General features: G+C 34.4%; 1 long non-coding RNA gene across 1 annotated transcript; it reads right to left on the reverse strand.

The window, feature by feature from the left end:
- Nucleotides 1-2,591: 2,591 nt before the first annotated feature.
- LOC140686962 (uncharacterized) lies at nt 2,592-18,789 on the reverse strand. The gene is made up of 6 exons (XR_012060975.1): nt 18,765-18,789; nt 18,451-18,687; nt 6,028-6,244; nt 3,297-3,365; nt 3,127-3,212; nt 2,592-2,807 (listed from the first exon to the last, which is right to left on the reverse strand). It is a non-coding gene; the product is annotated as an uncharacterized lncRNA (long non-coding RNA).
- Between the last annotated feature and the right edge of the window lie 601 nt (nt 18,790-19,390).

Below are 19,390 nucleotides of genomic sequence, written 5' to 3' on the forward strand. Positions count from 1 at the left end.
TTTTCCTTAAAATCTCACTTGGCATCATCATATTTCACAGGGCTAACTTGGCACAGACGTTACAGCTAAAGGAAGCAGAGTGGCATATTCTCTGGGGGCGTGGACTCTGGAGCTGACTGCCCTGGATTCTGTCCCAGCTCCACCAATTAGTAGTTGTGACAGAGAGCAAGTTATCTATCCCTGTGCCTTGGTGACTTTATTTTTAAAATAATGCTGTTACGAAGATTAAGTAAGTTGATATGTGTAGGGTGTTGCAATGCATGGCATATGGTCAATTGTTTTCTCTCTCTCTGCCTCAGTTTCCTGTTGTAGAGATAGTAATCGTACTTCTCCCATAGGGCCATTGTTTGGATTTAATGAATTAATGTTTTGTATGTAAAATGCTTAGAGCAGTGCCTGGCACTGTGTCAATTTTAGCAATTGTTATTGTTCTACAGAATAAAGATCAGATTTTCTGAACTCTAATTCAGTTCTTTTAGAAAACATACATATAGCTAACTTCATGAGGAATATTGTTCCCTTCATATTCAATTCTTTAAAAGAAAAATCAAAAGAGCCAGTCAGAAATTCTGGCGCATGATCACACTTGTATCTAAGGATTTTCTAATCCTCTGTTGGAAGTCACATAAGGGTAGAAGAATTAATTTCCATGAAAATAACGATTAATATCATTAGGAACCTACTCCCAAATTATTTTATCTTAAGTATTTTTTTATTCAAAAAAATTTGAGTTTCAGAAAATGAAAAAGTAAATTGTGAGGACTCTCCTTTTACCTCCAGTAAATGACCTTTTTGAGAGCACTTTGTCCACTTTGAGAAGTGACTGACATTAATTTTCTATTAATAAACTCTGTGTACATTCTGGTGCACCTGGTGATAAGCAATGATCTGAAGAGCATGCAGTTGTTAGACTTTTTTTGGCATGGAAATGCCCAATTTGAAGTCTTCAGACTTCAAGCCTTATAAATAAACTTCTAATTATTTTCATTCATTCATTTATCCAATCATTCAACAAACAATATTAGGATACCTACGTGTCTGGCACTGGGCTCGGTGTTGGGCACCTTTAAAAGAATATGTGCTTTTTTTTTTTTTTTTTAAAGAACAATGACTCTGCTTCAGTGTTTTCCCTACTGTGGGTTGTGACCTATTAATAGGTTATAAGATAAATTTAATGAATTGTGACCAGAATTTTTTAAAAAATGAAGTACAATTGAAAATAGCAATGTACCACACATAATACAGTTTCCTGAAACTTTAAAAATACCTCTGTTTCAGGCTCTATCTGTAAAACACATATATTTGTCACTATGTAAAATATATTATTTTAGATCATTTCCAAAGAAGTTTGAAAAGCCCTGTACTCAGCAGTAATCTGCATCTCACTGCCCTGCACCCCTCCTCCCTGACCTTCTCTCTTGTTCACTCTGCTTCAGACTGGCCCCTTTGCTATTTCTTCTACTTGCCAAGAAACGTGCTCTCCTCTCAGGATCTTCGCTTGTGTGATCAGCTCTCCTTTAAAAGCAATTCCCTGAAATGAATTTCCTTTAGGTCTCTGCTCAGATATCACCTTCTCAGGGATGTCTTGTCTTGACTGTTCTGTATAAAACAACTCACCGTGCTCCCCATTCTCTCACCTCACAATCTTCTCTTTATTCAGCCTTTATTTATTTTTAGAGACTAGAGCTTAAATAGGCTTTGATATGTTATCACGGCTTGACGTAATTTGTTGTTGTGTTTGTCATTGCTTGTTTCTTGTCTTTTTCTCCCCATCAGAATGAACACACCGTGAGTTCAGGACTTGGTTTTGCTCCCCACTCTATCATGGTGCCTCTAACAGTGCCTGGCATGTGGTAAATGCTTAAAAAAAATTGTTGAATAGCTAAAAGAAAGAACAAATAGATGATGGAATTAAGGGTTATGTTGGTCTTACTTTACTGCATATAAATGATGTTGGAAGGACAACTAATGTAAGTTTCTGACACAGTCCCCAAAGATTTGGACTCTCCCTGGCTTTCTAGTTTTATCAATTGCCTTTTCTTTGCCTTTCTCATCCCCATGATTATGATTGCTGTGCTCTGACAACTTGGAGATCCCAGTGGTTCTGTGAATACACACAACTGTCGCACACCTGTGCCCTTGCTCACGCTATTCCCTTTGCCTGAAGTGTCCTTCCCCCAACTCTTGCTTCTTCACCTGCGTAACTGTGCTGGCCCTTTAGGATTTGGTTTGGAATTTGTGTTTCCTTAGAAATCTTCCAGGATCTCCCTGGCTGGGGAAGATGCTTCTACTCTGTGCTTTAATGTCACTGTGTCAATTTTAAATATCTATTTCTGTGACTTCTTCCTTAGGAGCTACATGAGAGCAGAAGTGACCCATTCACATTTTTGTATTCCTAGAATTTCCCATAGTGCCTGGCATGCAATAAGAACTCAATAAATGTTTGTTTAACTAAAAGGATATATGTTTGAATTTTTAGACAGTTTGTTTAATTGATCTGAACGGTATTTCCTTGAAACTGACAATGAACCTATATTCAGCCTGTTTTATACGATCTTTAACCCATTAACAAAGGAAGATATTTTCATGGATATTTTGTTGTTTTTCATTTGTCAAAAGCAAGCATGTCTTTAAAGTTGCTGTGAATGAGATGTGGATGAAGGAAGGATGGAAAAGCACAGGTGCAAACTGTACCCTCCACCATGTTTTTCTGTTGCATATCTCATTTGCCTTGTGATGTTTTTTCAATGGGTGGGTTCTTCTTGGTTTTGCTTCTTCTTCATCTTCTACTTCCTGAGAACTGACCCCTAGAGATAAGAAAGGGATTTGAGTAAAATGTGAAGTTGTCTTTTTAGATCCTGGGAATACCCTGGTGAAAGATGCAGCCAAAATGAAGATTTTGGAGTATGTGTGGTTTTCATTTATGTTTGATGCTTTGGTTTCCTTTTGCTGTGGATAATTGAGAGTTGGCTGAACATGTCAACTGCCCAACTAAATATAACCTTCTGAGGAAAATTTATTCTTTGCACTCCTTTGCTTTTTTATTGTGATGAAAAGAGGAAAAAAAAAAAAAACCAGAGACTCAACGGGCTGTAACTTTAATAGGTCATTCCAGCCAGTGCTTACCTTCACAAAATTCTGATAATACAGGGAAGACAATACAGTGATCAAAAGCAGTGATGAGATTTTTTAGCAGCATTAACCGTCATGACCTAGCAAAATGAAAGAAAATGGTTTAACAGAACTGTCAGCTTCAATATAGCTAATAAAGGCATGGATAAATGTTTATTACATACCGGAGACAGATCATTTCTGTACAGAAATTGAGGATGACCTTTACTGATAACTCTTATCTGCCTGATATCCTGAGAGAGAGGGAGAGGGAGAGGGGAGAAAAGCATATTTGCTGATATTTATGAAAGGAGAAATTATCATGTGCAAATAAAACATTTTAGCAATGATTATCTCAAGTCACCCTCTTGCCCTCTCTTCTACCCCTGCAGACATCCCTCACAGAGGTATAATATAGATTCCTTTCTAGGAGACCAAATGTGCCTGAAAGTCGCATTGGTAAATTCAGGGAAATTCTACTTAAATTCACCATGTCTTAAAAAGCAAAGAATAGGAACATATGGCTAGGAATACTTATATCAATAACGTTGACTCTTAATTTCTTCTAAGACATTACAAAGATGTTGCAATTATTTGACAACCCTTTTAATAAAATCATCTCAACTGTAACTAGAAATTTCAGAGAGTCTGTAATAAACAATCCTTGTCCATTCTGTCATGATAAATAAATTAGCTAATATTCATGACATGTTTAGAATTTTTGAAAGACATCAATGCCTAAATATCGTTACTTACTGATACTAATATTTTTGTTCTTCTTATGAAACTGCTGGAGGTGGTGATGGTGTAGAAAATGATAGAGGCTTTTTATATTTATTCATTTATTTTTTTCTCTTTTATTCCAAAGGGATATTTCCTGGTACCTTCATTAAAAGTGTTTACAATTTAAGTTGAGTTGTCATCAAAAATGTAAGTCAACATTTGATGTGATAATTTGGGTAATTTAGGGAAGAAAAAGTAGATTTACCTGAAATATTTAAACCTTAAGCTTGTATTTTTTGTTGTTGTTGTTTGGAGACACATGTCAAATCTTCCTACATTGTTCCTAGAATAGTTCTGTGTATCTGGTGGCTGCCCAGTATATTTTAATTAATGACAGTATTTTGGAAATCTTAGACACTTTCCTGCATATTCTTATTTTGACATATGTTTATATACAGGGATAGCTTCCCTCTAAACTTAAAATTTTCTTCAGAAGGTGTAAAACCCAGCATGCATAGGCATAGTAGATTCAAAGTAGAAAAAACAGGCCAGTATGAATTCATTTGACATTGAAATTGACAATTTTAATTTTTAAATTAAATTTGATTTAGTAATAGAGGTGGAATTGGAAACCTCTTATTTCCTTAGCTCTATGGCTTAATTAAATGTTTTTTTTCTCCTCTCTCTCACTTATTTTTTCTTTCTATTCTTTTAAACAAGCCTACAGGCAACTGTTTTGCACACCCAATATGCAGAAGCTCTGCCAAAAGGGCCGGTTGTGTTTAGGAGCCATCCATGGCGCTTTGCGGCGCTTTGGGCTTAGAGGAAGGAAGTGCCTCCCCCCTCTCTCCCTTTCTCTCTCTCTTTTGCAGCTGCAGCTGTCAGGCACTCCCTTGGCCCATTTGGGCTGCTCTGAGCCACTGACTCTGCCACTATTAAGACAGAATGAGTTTTCCACAATGTCATAGGGGGCTTGTTTGGCATTTAATATGGAATATAGACTCTACTGAGGCTGAAAAAGACAAACAAAATCTTGCAGATGAGGTAAAACAACAGTTTGTGCCTTGTCATAAACATGTCATTTTGTGCCTCTGACCCAGTATCCACACCAAGCTTTCTTCTCAGCACTATGTCTCTGTTGACATACAGGAACTGTTGGTGAGACACACACACACACACACACACACACACACACACACACACACACACACACACACAAGCCCACAGAGAAAGAGGAGAGTGAGTGCAAGCATCAGATCAGTCATGGAAATCTGTCACCTCTCTTTGATCCTTATAGCTGAATTAATTTAGAAATTATAAGTTTGCAAATGCATGACAGAAACAAGGAAATGGAAAGAAGTCTTTATTTGTTTACAATTTTAAACTGTCATTTGTTGGAACTATGGAACTAAAAAGAACAGTTAAGTTGTAATTTGATGAAGCTGCACTTTGATGATGAATAATTAGATATTGATGGTAAAAGTTTCTCATCAGAATAACATCTTTTATAGTTTTCTGTGCTGTTCAGATTTGGTGTCTATTACAAGTTACACCAGGAATAAGAATGACTTTTTAGTGCTTATGTGAAAATTGTGAAAGCCTTGAAAATCTATTTGGATTCATTAATTTCTGAATTTTTTTTTCCGGTGAATGATTATAACTACTTTGTCAGGACAGGTTAGTCAACCATACACGTGTCTGACAATAGACTCACTGATTCTGGTGCCATGTTTGTGGTAAATATTAACCAAAAAGCCTATCTGCTACATGTCCTGGATAATATAGTCTTTATGATTTTACTTTACCAGCATCATATGTAGCCCTTTATTACAGGCTGTTTTAAATACATGTAGCAACTCATTTAATCTTAAAGTCATCCTATTTTACAAGGGGAAACGGGGCACAGAGAATTCGTTCAAGGTTATGTAGCTAGTAAGAGGTGGGGGCAGCGTTTGCCCCCAGGAAGTCTGACCCCAGGGTTCTTGTTTATCATTGTGCTTCACTGCCTCTGGGTCCTGAGGGATTGAATTGGGGCAGTTAACTACTGGAGTCCAAATGGCTGTAAGAGGTGTGGTCTGAGTACCAATGTTGTAAATTGAACTAAGGGATTAGGAAACATTAACCGGTTTTTATTCTTCTAAATCTTGAAGGAGAAAAAGAAAGCAAACCTACATTATATAGGTTTACATTTACCTGTGCTTGTGGTGGTGAGGTGGGGTGAAAATACTCTTCTTCTACCCCAGCTCTCTTCCAACTCCTCTCTCCATTTCTTGTATTGACTTTTGCCTTTTCTGCCGGCTGTTTCAGGCTCTCGGCATTCACGGGGTGCTTCAGTGCACAGGACACAGCCCTGTCCCCCTCAGCGCTCGCAGCCTACTTGAGGAGATAGATTTGTGTCCTGTCCAGGGTGCTGGGGAAGCAGACAGAGGGGACATCACACACTGGCTGCGACCAGGAAGGGTGCTTGGTGAAATCTTTTGAGTAAAAGGAAGAGAAAAACTACTTTTATAATCAGAAAAAGTAATTTCTAATTATGAAAGTAATTCTTCAGTATAAAAAATTTCAGAAGTGTTGGAAAAGTGGGAAGAAAAAAAGTCACCTTTAAGTGAAATATTAACACAGAAAGAATTATGTAAAATCTTGATATACGTCAAGGCTTTTTTTTTTTTGCCCCAGGCATATATCTTTGTAAATTTGGAATCATACCGAATATAATATTCATTATAGTATTTGAATATTTTCATGAACATATGTTCTTCTGCAGCATAACTTCTCTGGGTCTGCAAGTATTTATCATTGTTAGTGTACTGTAATCTTTTTTTGGATATCTAGGTTGTTTCCACGTATTCACTAGTATAAACACAGGATAATGAACGTCCCTAAACAAAATTTTGTGCAAGAGCTAGAAGAATATGAAATTATTTATATTTTGTGGTTCATGTTGCTCAATTGCCATCTTTTAAGAATATGTCTTTATATATTCCCACCAGCAGAGTATAAAATTTAGTACACTCTTACCAATACTAATGTTATTATTTAAAATTTTTTCCATTGTGATAGGAGACAAATATTACCCAATTGGAAAAGACAAATATTGTCAATTGATGTTCTAATTATTTCATTCATCAGTAATGAGTTTGAACATTTTTATATTTTTTGTCTACTTGAATTTTTTTTTGAACGAGTAGAATATTCTCTTTCATCCTCTCTGTGAATGTTTTTGTTAATTTGTAAAAGCTAAGTAATACATTAACCCTTTACTCATCATATGTGCTGGAATAGTTCTTAAATTGTTACTTTCCTTTAAATTTTATTTAGATAACTTTGACATGTAGAAGTTTCCAGTTTTCACTTGGTCATGTGAACAAAAAATACTGCAAACTGTATCAGTAAACAAAGAATACTGAAACCATCAAGTCATCAGCGGCTGCCACCACCCCTCAGTGAAGACATGCCTGCAGCCCAGCCTCTGCAGCCACTCACAAGGTGCACCCTGAGGGGACTCAGAATAAGAAAGGACAGGATACTGGCCCTAGAGAGCTAGGTGCTTGTCAAAGGAATGAATTCAATGAGCCCAAATGTTTGCTTCTTCCCATACATAGAAAAGCACTGAATTCTTTTTTTTTTTAAAGAGGAAAATTAACTAATTTTATTGCACTTGAAAAAAGCCTTCCAAGTGTTGATTGCATCTACTAATTCTTCAGAATTCTAGGAGCTGGTGAGTGAGTTTATTAAAAAAGGGCACGCACTTGAAATTCGGAGCCATTGCATTTTTTAATATATATACTGCTTTTTTTTTTTTCCCTAGGGGGCAAGTAACTAAGTTTATCTATCTATTTATTTATTTAAATGGAGGCATTGGGGACTGAACCCGGGACCCCAGGCACGCAAAACACACACTCCCCCACTGAGCCATTCCCTTCCCTGCCCTAGAGCCACTGCATTTAAATCCAGGTCCGACCACTTGTCAGTTGGATAACTTCGGGCAATAAGAGTGGCTACTATTTTCTGAGTGCATTCTTTGGACCAGGCACGTTAAACACATGATCTCATTTAATCCTCATAATAAGCATGAAGTGGATATTATTCCCAATTATCATCTCCATTTTACAAATAGAGAAATGAAGGCTAAGAGAAATTATTTGTTCAGGGTTGGATACATGATAAATGACAGAAAAGTAATGTGAATGAGGTCTGCGTGGCTCCAGAGTTCTTAAATGCGGTGGCATACCTCCTCCAAGTTATAATGTACCTAAAGTATTAAATCTTTATGAGCTTCGTTCGGTTTCATCATCTGTAAAGCACCTAATAGTCATGACTAACATTCCTGAGTGCTTACTCTCTTCCAGGCATTTTCTAAATGCCGACATACCTTATCTCATTTAATTCTCACAGAGTTCTAATGAATAGGAACTACTTTTATCCCCATTTTCCAAGAGACACTGAGGCATAGCGGTGTTAAGAAACTGACCTGGCAAGGAGGGTATAGCTCAGTGGTAGACCCTGAAAGCACTAAATTCTTTAATTTGAGATGCCTGGCTTTCTTTAGATAGCAAGCCATCTTTTATTGTTCCAACTACCTGGTCTTTGTTGTAAAGCTCCTATATATCCTAGCTCCTCCCCTACCCCTTCGGAGCAGTCCCTCAGCGTGATCTGAGAGGCTGTCCTCCCAGCTTGAGTCCTCCCACCAAATAAAACATAACTCTCAACTTTTGGTATTGTCATATTTATTTAGCCATTCTAGTGAGTGTTCAGTGTTAACTTCATTCTGGTTTTAATTTGTATTTCTCTGATAATTAAAGAGGTTGAGTACTTTTAGATCAACTTTTCCAAGACACAATTGGTATAATAAGTTATACATATTGCAATTGTACAATTTGATAGGTTTTAAGATATGTATACATTTGTGAAACCGTCACGTAATTAAGATAATGCACTATCCATATCCAAAGAGTTTCATTGTGCCCTTTTGAAATTCCTCTTTTCCCCTCCCAACCTCCATCTATTTTCTGTTATTATAAGTAGTTTGAAAATTCTAGAATTTTATATATGAAGGATCATATATTATGTACTCTTATTTGTCATCTTTCACTTAGCACAATTATTTTAATTTTTATCAAGGATGTTGTGTATATAGTAGTTCATGCTTTTTATTGTTGAGTAGCATTCCACCGTATGGATATACCAAATGTACATTCCATTCACCTGTTGATTGGCATCTGGACTGTTTCTACTTTTTAGCCATACAAATAAAATTGCTATGAACATTTGTGTTTAAATTTTTGAATAGACATATGCTTTCATTGTGGTAAATACATAGGAGCAGAATGGCTAGGTTATGAGTCAGGTATATGTTTAACCTTTTAAAAACTGTGAACAAGTTTTCCAAAGTGGTTACTATTGTACATTCCCATTAACAGTAAATGAAATTCCAATTGCTTTGCTTCCTCACCAACCCTTGAAAAGGTTAATGTCTTTAATTTTAGTATTCAAATAGATGTCGAGTGGTATCATATGTTTGTTTTGCTTTGCATTTCCCTACTGATTAATGATATTGAGCATCTTTTTTTAATCTAAGGTGTCAAATCCACTAGAATAAAGTTGTTATACTGTTCCCTTATTGTCCTTTTAATATGTGCAGAATCTGTAGTGAAGTTGCCTCTGTTATTCCTGGCATTAGCTATCTGTGTTATCTCTTTTTTTGTTCCCCGTTAGTCTTGTTAGAGACTTATTACTTTTATTGGTCTTCCTAAAGAAGCACTTTGAAAAGCATTGATTTTCTCAATTGATTTTCTGTTTTCTATTCAATTCATATTTGCTCTGATTTTTATTATTTTATTTCTTTTAATTACTTTGGGTTTAATTGTTTTTCCTTTTCTAAGGAACGTGGTGTTATTGATTTAAGACCTACTTTAATAGAGACATTTAGTGCTATATATTTCCCTCCAAGTACTGCCTTAAAAACATCCCATAGATTTTGATATGTTGTATTTTTCATTCTCATGCAATTCAAAATACTTTATAATTTCTCTTTTGACTTCTTCTTTGACCCATGAAGTTTGTTATTTGAGAGTTCTTCAGATACTTTTATACATTTCCAGTTTAATCTATTTGTGGTCAGATAGTCAGTATACCTTATAAGACTTGAAATCCTTTAAATTTATTAGACTTGTTTTATGACCCAGAATACAGTTCTGTCTTGGTAAATGATCATGTGCACTTGAAAAGAATGCATATTCTGCTATTGTTGGTGGAATGCTTTATTAATGCCAAGTATACCAATTTTGTTGTTAGTGTTGTTTGTCTTCTATATCTTTAATGATTTTCTGTCTACTTGTTCTATCAATTATTGAGAGAGGAGAGCTGAAATCTCCTTCTAAGTGTAGATTTATCTATTTTCCTTCCAGTTCTGTCAGTTTCTGTGTTTGAAACTCTGTTATTAGGTTAATAAATGGTTAGAATTGTTATGTCCTTTGGTGAATTGACTTCTTTATCCTTGTAGAGTGATCCTTTTTATCCCTAGTGATATTGTTTACTCAGAAATTTACTTTAATATTAATGGAGCCACTTCAGTGTGCCTTTGATTAGTGTTATCCTGGTATATTTTTTCTCATCTTTTTACTTTTAATCTAGTGTGTCTTTATATATAAACATTTATATATAAAAATATATAAAAATTTCTTGTGGGAAGCATTTTGTTGGATCTTTTTCTATCTAATCTGCTAATCTTTGCTTTTGTGACATTTAGGTCCTAGGTCATTTACATTGGTATGGTTAGGTTTAGTTCTGCTATATTGCTTTTTTGTTTGTTATTTGTTCCCTTTTCCCTTCTCGTCTGCTTTCTTTTGCATTAATAGAGATTTTTTTCAATGATTTAATTTTATCACCTTTGTTTTATTGTTACTTATAATTTTTTGATGTGTAATTTTAGTAGTTGCGTTGGTGTTCATAGTATAATTTTTAGCTTATCTCAATCTGTCTTCAAGTGTTATGATTTACTTCATGTTTAGTGCAAGTAATGTTTAGTACCAGTACTTTTGGATAACTTTTTTTTTTTTCTTAACTATGTCTTAAAGCTCACTATTCTCTTCTCTGGCAATATCTACTCTGTTAATCCCATCAGTTGTATTTTCATTTAAGACCTTGCTTTCAACTCTAGAAATACAATTTGGTCCTTTTAAGGAATATATCTTCCATATCTCTGCTTAAATGTCAGTTTTTTCTCTAGCTTCTTGAACATATTGAATACAGTTAGAATAACTTTAATATACTTGTATATGCTATCATCTGTGTCATATTTGTTTTGCATTAAGTTTATTGACTTTTCTCATTGTGATCATTTATTTGTATGCCTTTTAATTTTTAATTTGATACCAGACATTGTAAATTTTAACTTGTTGGATCCTGGAAGTTTTGCAATCCTATAATTATTTCTGAATATTTATGTATTTATGTTGTGGTACTTGGAAACAGCTTGATTCTTTCAGTTCTTGCTTTTAAGCTTTGTTAAACACGACCATAACACTATTTAATCAATGGCTAATTTACCCCAGTACTGCGGGAAAACACTTCTGAATGCTCTACCAAATGTCATTGAAGTGTGAGCCTTTACAATCTGTCTGATAAGAACAAACAAGTCTGGCTCTGGGTGTGCTCTGGGCAGTGTCCTTTCTAATGCTTCTTGATGTCTTCTCTCCAGTTTTTAGTAATTTCTTCTCATAAATCCTGAATACTCAGAGGAGACTTTCTTCAGATCTCTAGAATTCTCTGTCTTCTCAGTTCTCTTCTCTTTGGTACCGTGTCCTACAAAGTCTGGCTGTCTTGACTGTCACAGACTTACAACATTTTCTTCAACTCAGGGAGACTTTTGCATTCCATCTAATTTCTCCTGTTATACACCATGGCCTGGACATTTTCTCCGAGTGGTATGCTGAAGCCATCATAGGAGTAATCTTGTTAGGTTAGCTGATCTCTCATTGCTTGATTTCCAATGTCTTGAGAACCATTGTTTCACATACTTATCCAGTATTTTAGTTTTTCAGGCAGGAGGAAAAATCTTTTTTTCTGAAACTCCATCTTGGCCAGAAGCATAAGTTCTGTTGACCATCTTTTCATGTCCTTATTAGTCATTCATATATTTACTTTATTAAATGTCTTGTCAATTTTTTGCCCCTTTAAAAAATTGGATAATTCATTTCCCTAGTATTGTGTTGTAAGGATTCTTTTTTTTATTTTGGAAAACTTTTAATGCCAAAAGTTTTAATATTGATGAAGTCCAGTTTATCAAGTTTTTCTTCAGTAATGCTTTATGTTCTAAGAAAATCTGACCATAAAGGTCATGGAGATTTTCTCCTATGTTTTGTTTTGAAGTTTTATTCCATTAACTTTTATGTTTAAGTTTAAAATACATTTTAGGTTAAAATTTGTGTGACAGAATAGATGAGGTTCACTTTTAAACCTTTTGATAGTAAGCTGTTCAACAGTATTTGTTGAATGAACTGTCCCTTTCCATCAAAGTACTTAGACACTGGGCTTGAAAATGAATTCAGGTGTGGTTCTTTTTCCAAGCTAACTATTCTATTCCATTGTACATTTTGTCAGTATCACTGTATTAATTCTTGATAGCTTTACAGTGAATCTTGAAATGAGGTAGTATATACTTTCACCTTTTTTCTTTTTCAAAGTCGTGTTTAGTGTTCTAGGTTCTTTGTGTTTCTATAATTTTTAGAATAAATTTGTAAATGTCCACAAAATAGGCATGATGGGATTTTTATCTGGGATTCTGTCAAATGTATAGATCAGTTTGGGAAAGATTTACATCTTAAATATTGAATCTTTAATCCGTGATCATAGTATATGAAACCACCTTTAAAATTTTTCTTTAATTTTTCATTAATTTCTTTCAGCAATATTTTTTGTTGTTGTCACTCTACAAGTAGTTCATATATTTTGTTAAATTTATCATTAAGTAATTCATATTTTAATGCTATTATAAGTAGAATTTTAAAAATTATATTTTCCAGTGGTTTGCTCCAAGTATTTAGATATAGAGATGATTTTTGTATACAGACATTCTATATTGTGGCTGTTAAAATCATGTATTAGTTCTATTTTTTTTTTTTTTTTTAGATTCTGTAGGGTTGTCTATGTACAAACAATTTTACTTCTTCCTTTCCACTCTGCATGCTTTTGTGTTGTTTTATTTTGTTTTCTTATGTCATTGCACTGGGTAGAGTAGGGAAAGTATTAAGTAGGAGTAGTGAGAGGATATTCTTGCTTTGTTTCCTATTTTAGGGAGAAAGTGTTCAATCTTTCTCCATTATGATATTACTTACAGGCTTTTTTTTTTATAAGTATCCTTTATCAGGTTGAAGAAGGTTCTTTTATTTCCAATTTGTTGATAATTTTTAACATGATTGTGTATACAATTTTGTCAAATGAACTTTCTGTATCTATTGAGATGACTATTATTTTTCTCCTTAATACCCTAGTTTGATTAAGTAAATCGATTAATTTTCAAATGTTAAACCAGCCATACATTCTTTGGGTATACCCTACATGGTCATTATGCATTAACTTTTACAATGTTGCTGGATTTCATTTGTTAATACTATGATTTTTTCCTTTTTGCATCTGTGTTCATGAGAGTTACTGGTCTCTGAGTTGTCTTATTTTTGTAATGTCTTTGGTTTGGTATCAAGGTAATGCTTGCCATTTAAAGTGAGTTTGGTAGTGTTCCCTCCTCTTTATGTTCTAAAATATTTTCTGTAGCATTAGAATGATTCCTTCCTTAACCGTTTGCTACATTTCAGCTAGAAAGCTATTCGGGCTTGTGGTTTTGCTTTTCTTCGTGAGAAAATTTTTGTTTACAAATTTAATTTCCTTACTACATCTAGGGCTGTTTTGTGCACTGTTGGTAATTTCTGTCTTTCAAGTAGTTTGTTCTTTTCACATAAATTGTTGAATTTACTTGTTTGCTCTTTCTGTCTTCTTTTTTCCTTGATTAGTCTAGTTAGGGGTTTTTCCATTTTTTTTGGAGAACTAGCTTTTTTGTTATTGTTTGTCTATATTTTTAGTTATATGTTAATTGATTTAGCATATCAGTATTATTTCTTTTATTTTACTTTTTTATACTTAATATTCTATTCGATTTTAGCTTCATAAAGTGGAACTTCATATCACTTATTTTAGGCTCTTCTTTTTCAACATGAATATTTAAATCAAAGCAATAAATTTCCTTTAAGCTCAGCTTTCATTACATCCCACAAATTTTGATGTGTTGTATATTTTTTTCTATGAGGTCAAATAGTTTTTAATTTCACTTTTTGTGTTTTCACTTGATCTATGTGTTCTTCAGAAGAGTGTTGTTTAATTTCTAACTATTTGGGCATTTCCAGATATTTTTAAATTGATTTCTAGTTTAATACCATTATGATCAGAATATAAACTCTATATAATGTTAATCCTTTTAAGTTTATTTAAGCTTGCTTTGTTGGAATGAGTTCTATAATGTCAGTTATGTCAGGTAGATTAATTTTGCCATTCAAGTTTTGTCTGTCCTCATTTTTTGTGTCTTTGTATTCTATTGATTTGTTGAAGTGTTGAAATCTCCAACTGTCTTTTTGGATTTGTCTCTTTTTCTTTTTAGTTCTTTCAACTTTTGCTTTAAGTATTTTGAAGTACTATTATTTAGAGTATACATATTAAATATTGCTCTTTTTTCTTAGCTAATTGACACTTGTCACTTGGAAAAGTCTATTTTATATTCTGTTATATCCTTCTCCTGAAGTGCACTTTTCCTGATACTGCTATAGCTGCTTCAGTTTTCTTTTAGTGTGTGCATGTTTTTTGTTCTTCCATTCTTTTACTTTTAATCTGTGTCTTTATATTATAAGTTCACTTTTTGGTGAATAGTCTATGATTCAGTCATGATTTTTTGTTCAGTTTGAAAAATCTTTGCTTTTTTACTGGAAATTTTAGACAGTTTATATGTAGCATGATTATTAACATGGTTGAGGTTAGTTTTACCATTATCCTATTTATTTTTTTTTTTGTCTTTGTATTCTCTTTTCCTCTTTCTTCTTTTTCTGTTTCCATTTGAATTTGTTTAATTGAATATTTTGTAGTGTTTGTTTTTAGATACATTTTTGTATTAGCAACCTATGTTTTATTTCACTTAGTTTGTGCATTATTTACCTTATAATCTATTTTCAAAAATATTATATCATTTTATGCATACTATAATAATTTTAGAGCTATATACTTCCATTTCATGCCTCAATCCATTGTTATATTGTTGTTATAATTTTTCCCATATTATATACCTCAAAATACTATTACTATTATTTTAAAATATTTTCTTATTTCTTAAAGAAACCTCAAAAATGACTAAAACATTTGTTAGATTTACCACATATTTATGATATTGGCATGCATAGATTTCTTGTGTATGTTGAACTTGCCATGTGTTTTTATCTTTCTTTAGCCTGAAGAATTACTTTAACATTTCTTTAATGGAAGTCTGATACAAAAAAATTATCTGAGGTTTGGTTTTCCCTAAAATATACTACTTTTGCCTTTTAAAAAAATGTTATTTATTTATTTATTTATTTACTTATTTATTTGATTGAAGTATATTTGATGTACACTATTATATAAGTTACAGGCGTACAACACAGTGATTCACAATTTTTAAAGGTTATACTCCATTGATAAGTATTATAAAATATTGGCTATATTCCCTGTGTTGTACAATATATCCTCATAGCTTTATTTTTTATCCTCTTTTTTGAAGATGTTATTCCCAGATATAGAATTCTAAGTTTACTATTTTTTTCTTTCAGAACTTTAAAAATGTCATTGAATTGTCTTTTGGCTTGCCTTGTTTTTGACATTTGAAGTTATTCTTATCTTTGTTCCCCTGTTTTGTGTAACGTGTCCTTTTTCACTGGCTATATTTATAATTGTCTCTTAGTTTTCAGCAATTTAATTATGATATGCCTTGATGTTTTATTTGTGTTTATTCTGCTTGTGTTTAATTTAATCTCTTAGAATGGAAGATTTATAATTTCACCAAATTTTGAATAATTTTGACCATTATTTCTTCAAATATTTTATCCTGACGGTTGCTAGAATAGTCCCAAAGAAATATGTATGATACATTGGGATATATTACTTACTGTGAGAAATAATAATAGCAAGACAACTCCAATTTTAACATTGCTTTATAATTTTACAAATGGCTTTTACCTACATTTAGTATATTATTGAAACAATTATGAAAATTAGTCTATTTACTTTATTATCTCATAATGTAATTGAAGGTGATAGACACAAAAACAATATCTATAATATGTATAATATGTTGTGATAAGTAATTGCAGTGGAGGCTCGCATTCTTCACTACAGGAAATCAAAAGAAAAAAAAAGAAACAAGAAAAGAACTATCTGCCCTTTATCGGGATGGCTAGTGAGACAAAGATGATGACATTTCAGCTGGGTATTAAAGAGTAACTATAACCATACCAGCTAGAGACAAAGGGGAAACAAATATGTCCTATACAGAAAAGAGCATTTGAAAATGAGGGGAGGATTAAACAAACTTTGTTCTTTGAATAACAATGAGCCATGTGTTGTGGCAGAAGCTACTGTGAAAGGGCTTGTGAGGAAGAGGTGTTAAACAGATAGGTTTAGATTTAGGCTTCAGATTGTGAAGATCCTTAGTGCTATGTTAACAGGTTTAGATTTTGAAATAGAGGTAGTATATTGTGCTTCCTTTCTATGGTGATTTCTAAAGATATCAAGGGAATGGTGATTTGATCAAAGCTAATGTATGAATGGCATTTCTAGCAACTTTGATGCTGAAATAGTCATAGGAGTTTTTTGCTACCAACTTTCCAAATCTGTCTCAATATTTATACAAACAAATAACTATACAGTAAGCTGTTAGCTGCATACTTTTACAGTCCTCTAGGTGAGAAACTGTGACAGATAAACTAGAAAACTGCCTTCATCTTACTCAAATGGGATGGAACTCTTTCCTGGTTTTTTGAATTTGGAATGTTGGAGATGCTGGTGACTTTTTTTAGTTCAATGATTTAATTGACTAAGCTAGAGAGGAAATATCTAAAACTGACATGGAGTCTTGCCAGAAGATTAGCTAGGGAAATATTAGATTTCCCAAATTTAGTCTCTATCCCTTTAAAACAGATAATTTAGAGGAGAATAAAAAAATCTTGAAAATTAATGGCAATTTTGAAATAGAATATTTTGTCAAAATCAAATTCATTTCATTAAATGCTTGAGAAGAATGCAACGAGTAAATGAGGTATGAATAACTGTAAGATGGGACAATTACCACCTCAGAAACAATATATTTGTAAAGTTAATTCCTCTTGAACATGAACAATCCCCTTACACTTGACCCCTTTCTATTGCCTCTTCCATGCTTGAACTCTCCTTGAACTTTGAAGATCCATCTTGAGAGTATGATACGGCCATCTCTTTTGCATCTGGTTATTTTAGCTCCAATTTGCAGCCCTAAAATGGCAATTATGGTGATATATTGCTCAAGTCACCCGACATGGATTAGTATCGGGATCAGCACATTTATGCACAGGAGTAGTGAATGGAGACTGCAGCTATGATTTTAAATGACTTGATTAATTCTGAAACAACATTTCAGAGTCCATTAGGTCCAGCAGGTGTTGGGGTGCAGACTGCCTTTTCCCTAAGCAGCATATTCGATTAAAGTGCCAAAGTATTTTGGATTCAGATACTATTTTTCCCAGAACAGTTTCCTTTCATTCTGTTAAATCCCCTTAGCACTCACCACTCCTGAAAGAGATCCTCTTCCTGTTCTCCCTCTGCCCAAGTTCTCTTGTGTCAGTTACTGACCTGCCAGCCCTGTTTGAACAACTTGAACAATGTGCTCTGTTCTTGTTCAAGAGGGCATTTATATGACTGAACTGTTGCTAAAAGCCCCTGCTGACTTAGGTCAAAATAAGGCCAATTGTGCTGTTTATCCTAAGGGCCATTTCATCAGCAACTCATGTCAAGGTTAGAAATGTGTCTGGTTAATGCTTTGGTTCAATGCTTTCTTTTACTACAAAATATACATGTACATGGCGTTATGCATCTCCCTTCTGCCCTCTATCCCATCTGGATGTCACTGCTTTAATAAAAACATGTAGGGCTGGGTTTTTCATTTCAGTTCTTTGAGGTTTAAAATTCCTAGATTCTTTGTTGATTTTTGTGGATTCTAAGGTATTTTTCTTTGAAAAATTCTGACAATGGGCCTTTCATGCTCCATTACCTCCAGTTCTTTTCTTTACAACATAAAGAACATTTCAATGGGTCTGTGGTACAACAGTTGTAGAATAATCTCAAAACGTGGCACAATGACTTGTTCTGTCATCTGTTCTCCTAGCACAATGTACCTGTCTCTGTTATAGCATATATTGTCATGAGTTCTGTTTGTGTATTACGACATTTGTCCTCCTTAGGAGTTACATCTTATTCTTCTCTTTTTGCCTCAATTGCATATTTATCCATCCGTCTAGCCATCCATTGAGTCACAGGTGGCCCCTGTTTGGGTGAAGCCCGAAAATTACCTACCCTGCCCATGGGGAGGTAGCCGCTGCCCCTGGGATTTCCAGCACAACCGCCAACCCTTCCCTAGCAGCCCGACTTAGGAAAACACTAAGGGGAGACGAGCTAAGGGATTCTGTTAGAACCCTCGCGCTGCCGACCGTTGGTGGAACCTCCCCACACTCAGGATTCCGGATCCCTTCTGTGTGCGTGTGGGAGCTCGAGAGCCCCCTCCGTGCATCTGTCTGGAGACACAGGTGTTCCCTGTTAGGGTGAAGTCCGAAAATTACCTACCCTGCCCATGAGATGCAGCTGCTGCCCCTGGGCTTTCCAGCACATACCCCTATCCTTCCCTGGCAGCCTGCCTTAGGAAAACACTCAGGGGAGACGAGCTAAGGGATTCTGTTAGAACCCATGCGCTGCCGAACGTTGGTGGAACCTCTCCAAGCTCAGGATTCCGGAAAACTTCTGTGTGCGTGGGGGATCTCTAGAGCCACCTTCGCTCAGCACAGGTGTTCCCTGTTAGGGTGAAGTTCGAACATTACCTAACCTGACCATGGGGAGGCTGACGCTGCCCCTGGGCTTTCCATCTATCCATTCATTCTTAGATCCTAACACATTTAGAGCCTTCCATTATTATTATCATTGTTTTCATTGTTGTTGTTATTTGCTAAACCATGTGCTGGATACTTAATAAATATTTTTAATTACATTGAATTAATATGCTCTTGGCAGCCAAACAAAGAACAAATCATACAGTTTTAATCACTTACAATTAATGCTGCCCTTATTAGTATGTACAATAATGAGAATATAATAAATATACAAAAATTGTGTAGGAATAGGAGGCAGGACACTTGGATACTAGTATCAGCTTGCTACTGGTGGAGTAAATTTAAGAAGTCACATAATCTCTGTGAATTTTTTCAGTGTTAAAATATAGATAAACTACTTGCCTTTCTCAATT

The sequence above is a fragment of the Vicugna pacos genome, chromosome 2, assembly GCF_048564905.1.
Source record: "Vicugna pacos chromosome 2, VicPac4, whole genome shotgun sequence".
NCBI lineage: Eukaryota > Metazoa > Chordata > Mammalia > Artiodactyla > Camelidae > Vicugna > Vicugna pacos.